Source organism: Corvus brachyrhynchos, unplaced genomic scaffold, assembly GCF_000691975.1.
Source record: "Corvus brachyrhynchos isolate BGI_N302 unplaced genomic scaffold, ASM69197v1 scaffold22, whole genome shotgun sequence".
NCBI classification, from domain to species: domain Eukaryota; kingdom Metazoa; phylum Chordata; class Aves; order Passeriformes; family Corvidae; genus Corvus; species Corvus brachyrhynchos.
In genome coordinates, this window is record NW_008238355.1 from 5,782,160 (window position 1) to 5,794,678 (window position 12,519).

Consider the following 12,519-nt stretch of genomic DNA (forward strand, 5'->3'; position numbering starts at 1 on the left):
TTCATACAATTTTTATGGCTTCCATGTAGCACTGGAAGTGATATAGTCTCAGATGTCAAAACTTAATAAAACTATTAATGTCATCACTCTATAAAATTTTTAATGTCATCTAGTAGAGAGATTTTTAAAGTCCTGGATTTTTATTAAAGTATGTGTTTATACCTTTTTCTTATACCACTCTTATATTGTGATCTAAGACACATGTAGAAAGAGAAAGATTGTATAAATTAAACAGTCTTAATTATGAATACTGAAATAGAGGAGTTACTGTAAATTCTTTTAATTCCATGAGTGAAAAAAGAACAATTTTTCATCTGTGGTGTAAAGTAGACCCACAACGATCACTACATTTTTGTGTTACTATAGAAATAAAAGATCAAACAGAGGAACATTATAAGGGCCGAATCTGTCTCCTCTCAGGATTTAATGCAGTTTGCACAGAACTGTACCGATAGCTAGGGAAATAAATAGTATATTAAAAATAAATTGTAAAAATCTCCTAAACTTCTTGCAACATCTCCTTATGGAGATGTTTGGCCTCATGTTGTCTATGTTCAGCAAGAAACGGCTTGCCCCCCTACCCCCCCAATAAAACCTCCAAGGATGTCTTTTTGAGGGGATATTATCTTCTTCAGTGCTGTAGCACTCTGGTATGTTCTGATAATCAAGCTTATACTTTGTCATTCATGAAGCATTCCTTTTGTGTCTCATTAGTCTGATGTCTTCTCTGTCATAAAGAGATGTTTCTGGCAGAAAGGAAATTAATTTTTCTTAACATGTATAATGACATTTTGATGGCAGCACTTCCAATGTCTCTGTTTCCTTTTTTCCAATAGATATTTCATTCTATATCCTGGATATCAGATTTCAAAAAAGACCATAGAAAGTTGTTTAACTTTAAAGCTTTTTTTCATTAGCATTGCTAATTAATGGATAAATTATTAACACAAATTACTGCCACACAACTTCATATGCATGCAGGCACATACATACCAAATTAGCAATTTAATGTAACAATTATTATAAATGTGGCTGTGGATAATTCATGAATCTTGCACAACAATCTTTGAAGATTCAAATTTTACATATTAATGCATTTACATATACATATATAAACAGCCTCATAAACACTCAAAAGCACTCACATATAAGTTTAATGCAGGCATGTATTTTTGCATTAGTTGCATAGCTATCTATACCTGTCTTTCCTAAGCATACATTTCATCCAAAGAGCACCGTTATGTAGTCAGTCAAAAAATGTAAGGCCTTACCTTCAGAATCAGGGCTTGATTTCTTAGATGTGTTATTTCACTTCCACAGCACACTCTGCCCTAAGGTCTGTGATCAGCACTACAGACAAAACAGCAGGCATGACCTCTACATATACGCAGTTCAGTAATAGAAACAAGTGAATACTTAGATTCTTGTTTCAGTTCGACATTTATCAAATTATATTGCTCTTAGAAAGAGATCCTTCAAGCAAACAATCTGCATTGAATTGGGAGTGATCTTGATGATACACTTGGGAAAAAAAAAGGACCTTATTGTACAACACAGCAGATGAAAATACCCGCAGCCATTGCACGTACCACTCATTCTGTTAACCATGTAATATACATTGTCATTTTGACATGTAGACTATTTCTCTTCCTCTATCACCTCCATGTCAATCCAATTCACTCATTCTTGCCAATGATGAAATGAAAAAAAAAAAAAGAAAAAAAAGGAAAGGAAACAGGGAAAGATTGTTATCCCAGGTCTGCATTTGCGGAACATTTTAAAGCCAGTTAGATTAACCATTGGGAAGATGTTAGTCTGGATAAGAGAATCCCCACTGGTTTTCTGTCTCCCTTAAACAATGAAATCATGTAGTTGTGTCTGTGCCTCTGTTTTGGGTTGTTCTGTTTTAACACATAACAGATTGAGGGCTGCCTACTATTCCTAATTAACTCAAACTAATGAGAGAGCGGGTAGAGGGAGTGCCAAAAAAAGAAAAGAGATCATGAGTTGGAAGAGATTGAATTACAACTTAAAGAGGATGGAGAAAGGAAAAGAAAAAGGAAGAAGGGGGAGGATATGCAAATACCATTAAGGCTGAAAAGTAGGGGAGACAACTGCCTGAGAACAGATTTGCCTTTTATTTCCAACAAAAAGCAAAGATGTCTTCCAAAAACACCAAAGAAATGTAAGCAATCCAATATTTCACTGATGTTAGATTCTTGCCTCTTTTTAGAAACTACTTCAGCACCCACTGCTGTCCTGGTTCTACTCTCACTCTCCTGTTACCAGTAAGTAGTTGCTGGGCTTGATAGCACAGCCTGTAATTAAACCAGTTTTGGGAAAAAGCAAGTAAAAATCAATTTTCAGATGTGCACGTACTGTGTGAAATGTCACGCTTAGAAGAGTACCTTTTTGCCCCAGGCCCAGAGGAAGACTCTGGCCAAAGCTCCCACATTTGTGTGCCGGAGTTCTCCTTTCTCTCGGGGCCAAGATGGGAGCCTGCAGGAGGCAGAGAGGACAACAGGAGTCTGTTTGCTGTGTTTGCTGTGTTTGCTGTGTTTGCTGTGATTGTAGGACTGCCTGGAGTGGGACCTCACCTTTTCAATGGATGTCCCTGCTCCATTCATTCAGGCTGCGCCAGAGAAAAGAGGGGTAGAAAGTAACGTGAGAAGTAGAGGTAGAAGGGGAGAGCAGATCATGACAGGGAGGTGGGCAGGCTGGTGGGGGGAAGTCACTGGAGATCAGGTTGAAAGAAAGAAGTGCCATGAAGAAAATACAATTTCAGACCAAGGGAGTGGAAGAGATCAAATCAGTCAAACTTTCACATAAGGAAAATGAGGAAAACACTGGGAAAGCAGTGAGAGAGGCTGAAAAAGTGAGGACCTGGCTGAGGAGGAGTTTTAGGAGGCAATGTGCTAAGGGGAAAGGAAGAGGGGAAAGGAGAGAGGTGGGAGACGCAATGGCTGGGGATGTAGCTTAGCCCCCACCACTCAGCCCAGAACCAGGGGCTCTTGTTGGGCTCTGTGCCTGTGTGTGCCTGCATACACACATGCACAAACGTGTGTAGTGCTTGCTTCTTTACTGTGGACCAACTGGGGTTAATAGCAGCACTGATGAGTTTAGCAAAAGCCATGGCATGTGACAGGTAAGCAGAAAGAAAATAGCCAGCTCGTTTTGGCCGGCTGTGTTTATTTGCATCTAACAAGGCCAGGTTGTTGCCAGGCTGAGCGCAGATGGAATGAAGCAATGGGCTGTAGCAGGGCAAAGGACGTGCCACAAAATCCTGACAGGCTGAGGTGTGACCTGACAAATCCTAACCACCCTGGACATCCTCAGGACAGCGAGGAGAGAGACGGTGTGAGCGCAGGGTGCTGGGACACAGCCTGGGCTTGGGCTTGGGGAGAAGGAGCTGGGTAAGGAGGATGGGAAAAGGGGTCCTACAACACCTTGTTTCAGACTGAACACAAGTGCAATTTAATTACAAATTCAGCCAATGGAGGACAGAACTTTGCACCAAGGTTTTCTTAGATTATTTTTTTCTTTATTCAAGGAAACTTTTGGCACATTTTTTTCACAGAGGGAAAAAGAACTTTAAAAATTCCAACATCTTCATCTCATTAACAACAGAGTAGTTTTTTTTGCTTGGGTTTTTGTTTGTCTTTTTTTCAGGTTCTGTTTTTCCTGGGAGCAGGAGGTGTCCTGTAAAAGAGATACAAAAATTAGCTTTTGAAATATGTTCTGCAACACAAGCAAGGGATAAAACAGCCTGATTTCTGTGCCATACATATATAAGCACTTGTATCTTTGCAATCACTAAGTGACTTTGGACATGCATAGAAATTAACATACTGCAATGGTGAACAGGTATGGCCATAATAATCATAAGAAAATATGTTGTAGACAGTGCAATTGTGGGAATATTCTTTTTGCAGATATGTGTATATGTCCAGATCCACATGGGCCAGAGGATTTACTTACCTACAAATATATCTCACTTGAAGACTTCTAGGAGAAGCTGTTGTAGTATGTGGAGAGCAGTTCTATTTTAACCTTCATGTAACACTAGCTGTTTAACAAAGCAAATAAAAAGGAAGAGTGTGAATTGTAGTTTTAAAATCTAAAGTAATGGAGGGAAAATTCTGGTTACTTTGAACAATTCCTCCCATGAGAACTACAGATGTACTGCTACAAGGCTTAAAAGCTAGCCAACAGAGATGTGAAGGAGTACATGTGTAGGTATAGAACAATTGTGTTTTGCATTCTGTGCTATCATAATTTCCTAAAAGAAAAGGAAACAATGAGAGAACAGACTAACTCAGTTAGAGAATGGTACTAATAATGCCAAGATGATCCTTGTGAGTCCCTTCCGACTCAGAATATTCTGTGAATGATTACTGAAGAGAAAAAAAAGCATATTTACTACAGTTTATTTCTCTTGCTAATGCAAAGCCAGTAGATTGTACTTTTGTTCTGAGTAAGGTAGATTTGACCCAAAGAGAGAGGAGAGGTCCCAGTTGACTGGAAGTAGGCTAACTTTTTCCTAATTTGGCAAAAAATGGCAAAAAGGATGACCTTGGAAGCTACAGGCCTGTTAGTGTCACTAACAGTACCCAGTAAAGGTATGGAGAAGATTAGTCTGGAAGGTGTTGAAAAACACCTAAAGGACAATACAGTCAGTGGTCACAGCCAGCATGGCTTCATGAGAGGGAAGTCCTGCTTATCAAACCTGATTTCCTTTTGTGATCAGGTAAACCAGCCAGCTGATAAAGGAAAACCAGTTTGTGTAATCTTTTTGGACTTCAGTAAAGCTTTCAATGCTGTCTCTCCCAGTATCCTTCTGGACAAAATGTGCAGCACACAGCTGGATAAACACATCATGGGATGGGTGAGCAACTGGCTCAGCAGTGGGGCACAAAAGGTTATAGTGAATGGGGTGACATCAGACTGGTGACCTGTCACCAGTGGGGTTCTGCAGGCTCCACCTTAGGCCCTGTGCTCTTCAACTTCTTCACGAGTGACCTGGATGCAGAACTGGAAGGGATACTAAGCAAGCCTGCAGATGATACAAATCTGGGAGGAGCTGTTGACTCCCTCAAAGGCAGGGAGGCCCTGCAGAGAGACCTCAAAACGTAGAGAGCTGAGCAATCACCAACCATATGAAGTTCAACAGGGGAAAGTGCCAGATTCTGCACCTGGGATGGAGCAACCCTGGCTGTGTTTAATAAACTGGGGAATGAGATGCTGGAGAGCAGTGCTGTGGAGGTCCTGGTCAGTGGAAAGCTGAATGTGAGTCAGCAGTGCCCTGGCAACAAAGAACGGCCAACCATGATCCCTTCTGTTTGGTGACCAGTGGCAGGACCTGAGGGAATGGCATGAAATTGCATCAGGGAGATTTAGACTGGATCTTAAATAAAAGGTTCTTCACACAGAGGGCTGTTAGGTACTGGAACAAACTCCCCAGGAATGTGGTCACAGCACCAAGCCTGACAGAGTTCAAGGATCACTTCAACAATACTCTCAGGCTTATGGTGCTGCTCTTGGGGTATCCTGTGCAGGGCCAGGAGTTGGACTCAATGATCCTTATGGGCCCCCTCCAACTCAGTGGAATCCCTTCTGTGCTTCTGTGATTCTGTGACTTTCATCTCACAGTGACATTTCAAACGTACAAGAATAAATTGTACCAGTGGGTAGGTTTAGGCTGCTGCATTTCATCATGCAATCTCACACTTGGGATTAATATTTTACAGAAGCCATATCATGGTTAGCACACAGCACTGATTGTAGTCAAAGACAGCTGGGTGCAGGATACCAAAAAGGCAACTGTTTTACCAGTTTTAGACACCATTATTTAGAATATGATATTTGCGCATACATGACAGCATCCTGTCTCTTTTTACTGGAAAATACACAGGTCAGAAATCATTAAAAACACAAAAAACCCAAAATAGTTGTTCTGTGCTTTTGTCAGTTTTAATTGGCAAATCCTTCTGTATTGCACCTGTGTGCACACATAGGTAAATGGGAAACATCAAATTTACAAAGTTCTAAATTAACCTATCTTTCTGAAATTGGTTTTCTACCGTGTACATCATCTTTTTTCCCCTTATCAAAGAGACTTTTGCACTCATTCATAAATCCAGATGAATTTTTTATGACAGCTGAAAAATTGGATCCATGAAAAAACAGGAGAAAATGGAAAAGTGATGACGATTTGGCCAAAGTCCCAGAACAAATAGGCAAAGCTCTGTGGAGGACTGTTACACACACATATTACACTACATATTTACACAAAGCTAATGCAGACAGTCTTGTCTCATGAGGTTACTCCAGTGTATAACTCTTCTTTGGCTAAGTGAAGCTGTAACAGTCTGCTTTAACCATGGATAATCTTGCACAAAAAACTGCCAGAAATGGAGTTCTTCAACTGCTGTGAGACTTTGGAAACTAGATTGCCATAGGATTAGACATCAAGTATTTGACCTGTCTTGCTCTCAGGAAGTCAGAAAATGGATTGAGCATATAAGGACGGGATACAGCTCCCACTTGCACCTTTTGCAAGGCTGCTTGCTAAAAGGAATGTTTCCTTTTCCAAATTGACTTAGTAATGGGAATGAATGCAGAAAAATTAAAATCACCTGCTTGGAGAAATAAAGGTTTTCCAAAATGTATGTAGGTGCAAGCCCCAAATATCAGCTTACACAAAATAACATCCAACACCCAAAGAGGGGGAAAAAAAAAAAAGTGAAAATGTGGACTTGTGTTATAATCCTAACATAGAAGAAAAAGGGAAATGTTTATATCACACAGTATAAATAATGAAAAACTTCATTCGAGTTGCTGATATCAGTGAAGTTACATCAGATTAAAACTTTGTATCGCACTTATCTGTAGCAGTCCCTCATTAAAGATTGACTTCCAGTGAATAATAAAGAATTTCTCATTCTTCTCATTCATATCAAAGTATTATTTTTTAATGTCTGCAATTATCATCAAGTTATTGAATCAACATTTGTTTTGGGAAGACAGGTGCAAAGTCAAGCCATTAATGTTTTCTGCATAATAATTATCATAGACTTCTTGGGCAAGTAAATTCAGAAATAAATTTTCCTTTTAAAAGACAATAAATATTCTAACTGTATTAAAAGTTTATCTGGAAATCAATTTTTGAAGCCCCCCCATCATAATAGAAAAATGCCTTCAACATGTACCTTACTGCATGGTAAGAAATATCCCATAGATATGTTGATTCATCAGCAAGCACATGCACATTGGATTTTACATTTTACTAGAAAAAATATTGTTCTGAAAATTCTGCAGTCTGGAGCCCAGTGAGTCTGTATGCATATGCACCTCTCTGAGCTTTCAGAGAGCATGAAAAAAATCAGTATCTGAAGTATGCCCTCTCCAATGTGGTATTTTACAAATGCTGAGGCTATGGAGATAACAAATCTAACCTTTCTTTTAAAAATCAAGTTGGCATGAAAAACAGTACCTTCAATTTTGTAATAATCTTTGGATCACAAGATATTCCATTGGGCTACTATTTTGTGTTCTATCACACTGTGCTAGCAGGAATTTCCTAAAGCAATTGCTTTAGCAAAGTTAGTTTCGTGGTACTCCTACTTAATTGTAACCCAAGTGAAATGGTGCCAGTGTTACAAGATCTTTTGAAAAATACATTGTAGCCCAGGTGGAAGGGTACCACCATTACTGGACCGTCTGGGGAAAAAGCCCAGTTATCTCCCCAGCCTGGGTTTTGGCCAGCAGGGAGACTGACAGGTGACTAAAGCAACCCCATGATCAGCAGTCCAAGCTCCCCTATGGGAGCAGCCCTCTGAGCTCTCCTGAGCCGCAGGACCTGTGAAAGCACCCTCCTCCCAGCGGGATGGCTCCTGGAGCTTGCCAGCTCTCCTGTGTGCAACACTTGTAAAACTGTCACTGATGATGAGGCCTCAGCTGATACTGCCCCAACACACACATGCTCCTCGAGGTGCAACCATGCCCATTAAGAGATGCTAGGGGGTTTGATGCGAGCACTTGACTGAACTTGAGGGGAATTCTTGATGGGTTCCTTTAAACACATAGATGTAGATGTATACAACTCTGCCTGTGCTCATTAGTGAGAGTGAGAGCTAGGCATTGAAAAAAGAAAACCAAAGTAGCACAGGAGGATAAATCCCATAGTTGTTTTAGAATTGTTAGTATAAAATAAAGTAGAAATTAACTATATTATAAAAAATCAGTTGCATGTACACAACCTGAAAGAAGTTCTTGTTTTTCACATCCAATAGCAGGACCTAGAGGTCAGTTTGCTGTAGTATGGAATATAATTTAGAATAAGAGCTATTGCAGAAAGACTAATAATGCTTAACTTACTGTGAGGTTTAATATTGTACTTAAAAATTGAGCTATTCCAGTTTCTGCACTATAAATAATGCTTAAGCAAGGCTTGCTCATATCTTCTTTAACTAGTGAGACATTGAGGTACTTTTGATAAAAGTTGCACAGTGTTTAACTGAAAAACTAATTCTAATGTTTAATGAAAAACATTATAGCAAAATGTAGAAAAAACATTAACAACCTATTTTAACTGACTTTTCTTGCTTGTTTTGCTGCTTAAACTATTCAGCAGAATTTGGGGTTAGTTCCTAGAAACAACATTTGTCTTCAAGTTCCAATATATCCTAAAAATATTTATCTCTTTAATGAGTAGCTCGCACTACCAGAGTTCTGCTCTTTTCTTTCTTCCCACTGTAACCCTCACACATAACCAGCAACTAGAATGTGATTGCTTTATCAGACAGATTACTTTTATTTTCAAAATTAGTATTAGAATGTCTTGTGCTTTTATTTATAATTTCTTCTTATTCACATTTGGGGCTATTTTTGTATTTATAGTAAGATTTTTTTTTTTGTTATAATGTTTATTTCATTCTATGAAACTTGTATATCCACACTTTTAAGGCACACTACTTCCTGTTTAACCATTTTCTGTTTTCAGAACTTCCCATGTACTAAAGCATGTGATACACTATAACTGATGGGCTTTCCATCTCATTAAAAAGCACAGGCAAAGCTAATTTAGCCTGAAAGTGGAGTTTTTCTGAACATATGTAAGTAGATAGGTGGTATCAGCTCTCATGACCAAAGGCAGGGAGACAGGGACATACAGTGTTAGAAAAGACTTCTAGACCTGTTTCCTAATTCCCATTTCCACCCACCCAGCCATCGCTACAACTTGAAGAATAACATATTCTCAGTTTTTCTAACTCCATAATCCTTGAGTCCCTGAAGTAGCACTTTTGAATGGGTGTCTTGTTCCTTCCAACCCTCAGCTTATTGATACTGAAATCCTTAATTCTGGGGCACAGAAACCTGACATCTCTGCTGTATGCAGGTGTCTCTCTTTATGATTTCCTGCCTGAAACATAATGTATAGTGCTTAAGGAGGAGAGTTCATAAAATTCTGAAGATTGTCCAAAGTCAAATTGCCATATATTTTGTTGTGATTGATTTAGAAGGTTATTGTTTGAATTTTTACAATCATTCTCTACTCAGTATGGAAGATAAAAGTTAAATGAGAAAATTAATATCTGCAATCAAACATGATAAAAATAAAGGATAATTTGGGGATTTCAAGTTATGGCTGTTTGTGTTATTTACTATTTTTCCAGTCAAAAGTGCTCCTATGATACCTTTTTCTATTGCTTGCAACAATGCTTCTGATTGTTGTTGGTTCCTAGAATTCACTGAGAGAGGAAGGAAAGGGGACTGTCCCATCATTGACAAAAGTTCCTACACATCAGAGCAGCATACCACTCATATTTGTGCTTTTAAATTTGTTTAAAATGGTCAGGTTTTCATTATTATGAGATCCTTACCTTTGTAAGGAGTCACAGCAGGAGAAACGATGAAGGAGGCAATGAAGAGAGAACCAAGGAAAAGTTCAGTCTGGATTCTGAATTCATGGGCACCAGATCAAGCATGCTCCAGAAAAAGAAGCTTGACTGTGGAATTCTCATAAGCTTCAATTTGCTCAACCCTCTTAGGAACATTAATGTATTTCTGAGCTGTTAAAACACTCTTTTCTAGAAGTTCAGAACAGAGATGGACCAGGTGGCAGTTACTGAAAATATCTTCTATCTTTTCTGTAAAATTGTTGATTTTACTGTCAGTTTTACCTTGAGACTTCATCTGAACAGGTTCTTTTTTGTTTATTCATAGTTTCTTACTGGGCTTGTCTTTATTACATCTGTATGAGAAATGTCTAGAGTCCTATTCAAGAGTATACAACCACATCACAAACTATAAAGCTACTTCTGTGTGTTGTGTGGCTTAAACACTGCCTGTATTTAGCAGGGATATCTGGGAATCATGCTCTTAGCTAGACCTTTACATAAACAATAGATCAGTGAAGTGATGCTGATGTTGTGGTTGTGTGATGAATTTAACTGCAATTTAAGATCAGGTGAAATATAAATAAGAACAAACTTTGTTCTTTATCTGCTAAGAGTAAAATTGTATTGGTGTTTTATTCATCAGTGTCTGTAAGTTCTTTATTCTTTTCATAAAGCAATTTCAACTTCCCAGACTGTTAATGATTTAGTTGTCTTGCTGGACTGTGTTCTGTATTTGCTTTTTATTATACAGGTAGCAGATATAAAGTTTTGCACTAATTTCAGCTCAAAAGGTGTTGCATTTCCAGACTCAAACTCAGGACAATCCTTCTGAGTGTTTATATTTTATTTGTGTTAAATGACTTGATAATAATATTATTCAATAATTTGAAATTAAAAATTCATTATAAATTAATAGCATCACTGTGTTACCCATTTTTGTGGTGGATTCAGTAAAAAAGTAGTGTAACACTGTAGAGAATCAAAACTTTAGATGAGATCTCTGGCAGAGCAAAGTAAATAAGAAACTAAGATAATGAGATACATAGAAGTCAATAAAGACTAAGACTCCTGCAACACAGTTTTTTTGAAGACATTGCCAGAGATTTCAAACAATCTGTACTTAAAAGGCAAAGTTAAATATCTACTACTATTTTAACATGCAGTCATGCAACCCTGAGGTCTGTTCTTTGAATACTGCTGAAATGGAGTGACTTTGGTTACTTTGAATGGCTGATTTCAAAGGGAAAAATATGACAGCTGGATTATTTCTTCTCTCCAGGAATGATGCTAAGAGGGCTATAAGGAATTTTTATACTTTCTTGCATAGTGGCTCAGTGTAAGCAGAATGTGAGAGCAAGAAATGCTTCATTTCAGTGATCTATATTGCACTGGGGTGAGGAAAAAGTGCACTATGACTAGACATACTTGAACTAGTTAGAGAATAAGAACACCTTGGAATGCATTCACAGAGGATGTGTTAGAGCAGACCTCAATGAAGGCCAGGTGACACAGCATACTGTGCTCTTTTTACCAAGATGACTGCAGAATTAAGTAGAAATAATTTACTAACATTTCCAGCATTCATTCACAGTAGCATAGTAATATTTAAAGATGCAGAGTAAGGGCTAAAGGAGTCATGTTGGGGTCTCCTCTCCCCGCTGTGTAGCCCTGGGAGAGGGGCCCTGAGGGCACAGACACGGGGTTTCCCTGCCCCTGCTCAGCCTCGTTCCCATGGGTTGGTTTGTGTTCCCTGCGCGGGCAGAAGGACCCTTGGTCCCGTGACTGGAACAGTTCCTCGGCAGAGCTCTGGCCATGCGGCTGGAGAAATAAACATCTCTCTGAAACAGCTATCAAGAATCTGTCTGTCCATATATATTTCCTTTCCACGGGACTCCTGGTTTGATATATGCGTGTTGCAGGATCCCCACTGCAACAAATGGTGGAGAATGGAGAGCAGAACGATCCCCGATCCCTAAGCGACTGATTTGTGTGAGTAAACCCTGGAAACTTTGGATTCCTCTTCTTGGTTTTGCTTTGCTATTCCATATCTAAACTATGGAGGAACCGTGGGAAGACTCTTGGCTCTCAGAGCCGCATATGGACATTTATCTTAAACTTAAAATGATTCTTGAACAACGATTTGTAAATTTTAGCTTGATTCAAGCTCAAAAAGAACTGAAACACTTCCTGGCATGGTTGTTTAAGAACTTTTTCTATGTTTCTTGGGATTTAATTCTTACCAAGGGCTTTTGGAAAACCATTTGGACACAGTTAATACTGGAGTCAAAATATATGCCGATGGAAGAATATTTTCGTGAATATTATTTCGTTACCGAGACTGTTGAGCAATGTCAGCTGTGTCCTGGCGAAGGGAAGCCTGGCGCAGGGACCGTGCGGCCCAGGCCACGTGCACCGAGCGCTCTGCGAGCAGCAGCGAGGCAGTTCCCGCGCGCGGGCGGAGCCACCCGAGCTGCAGTGTCGGTGGCGGAGCGAGGCACGGCGGGAGCAGTGGGACCCGGCGGTGCCTGCATGGCCCTGCGCAGCGCGTGGTGGAGTGAGCCCCGGGAACGCCTGACCGAGAGGGGCGGCGTGCGGGTGGCGGCTGGCGGCAGCGGCGGTA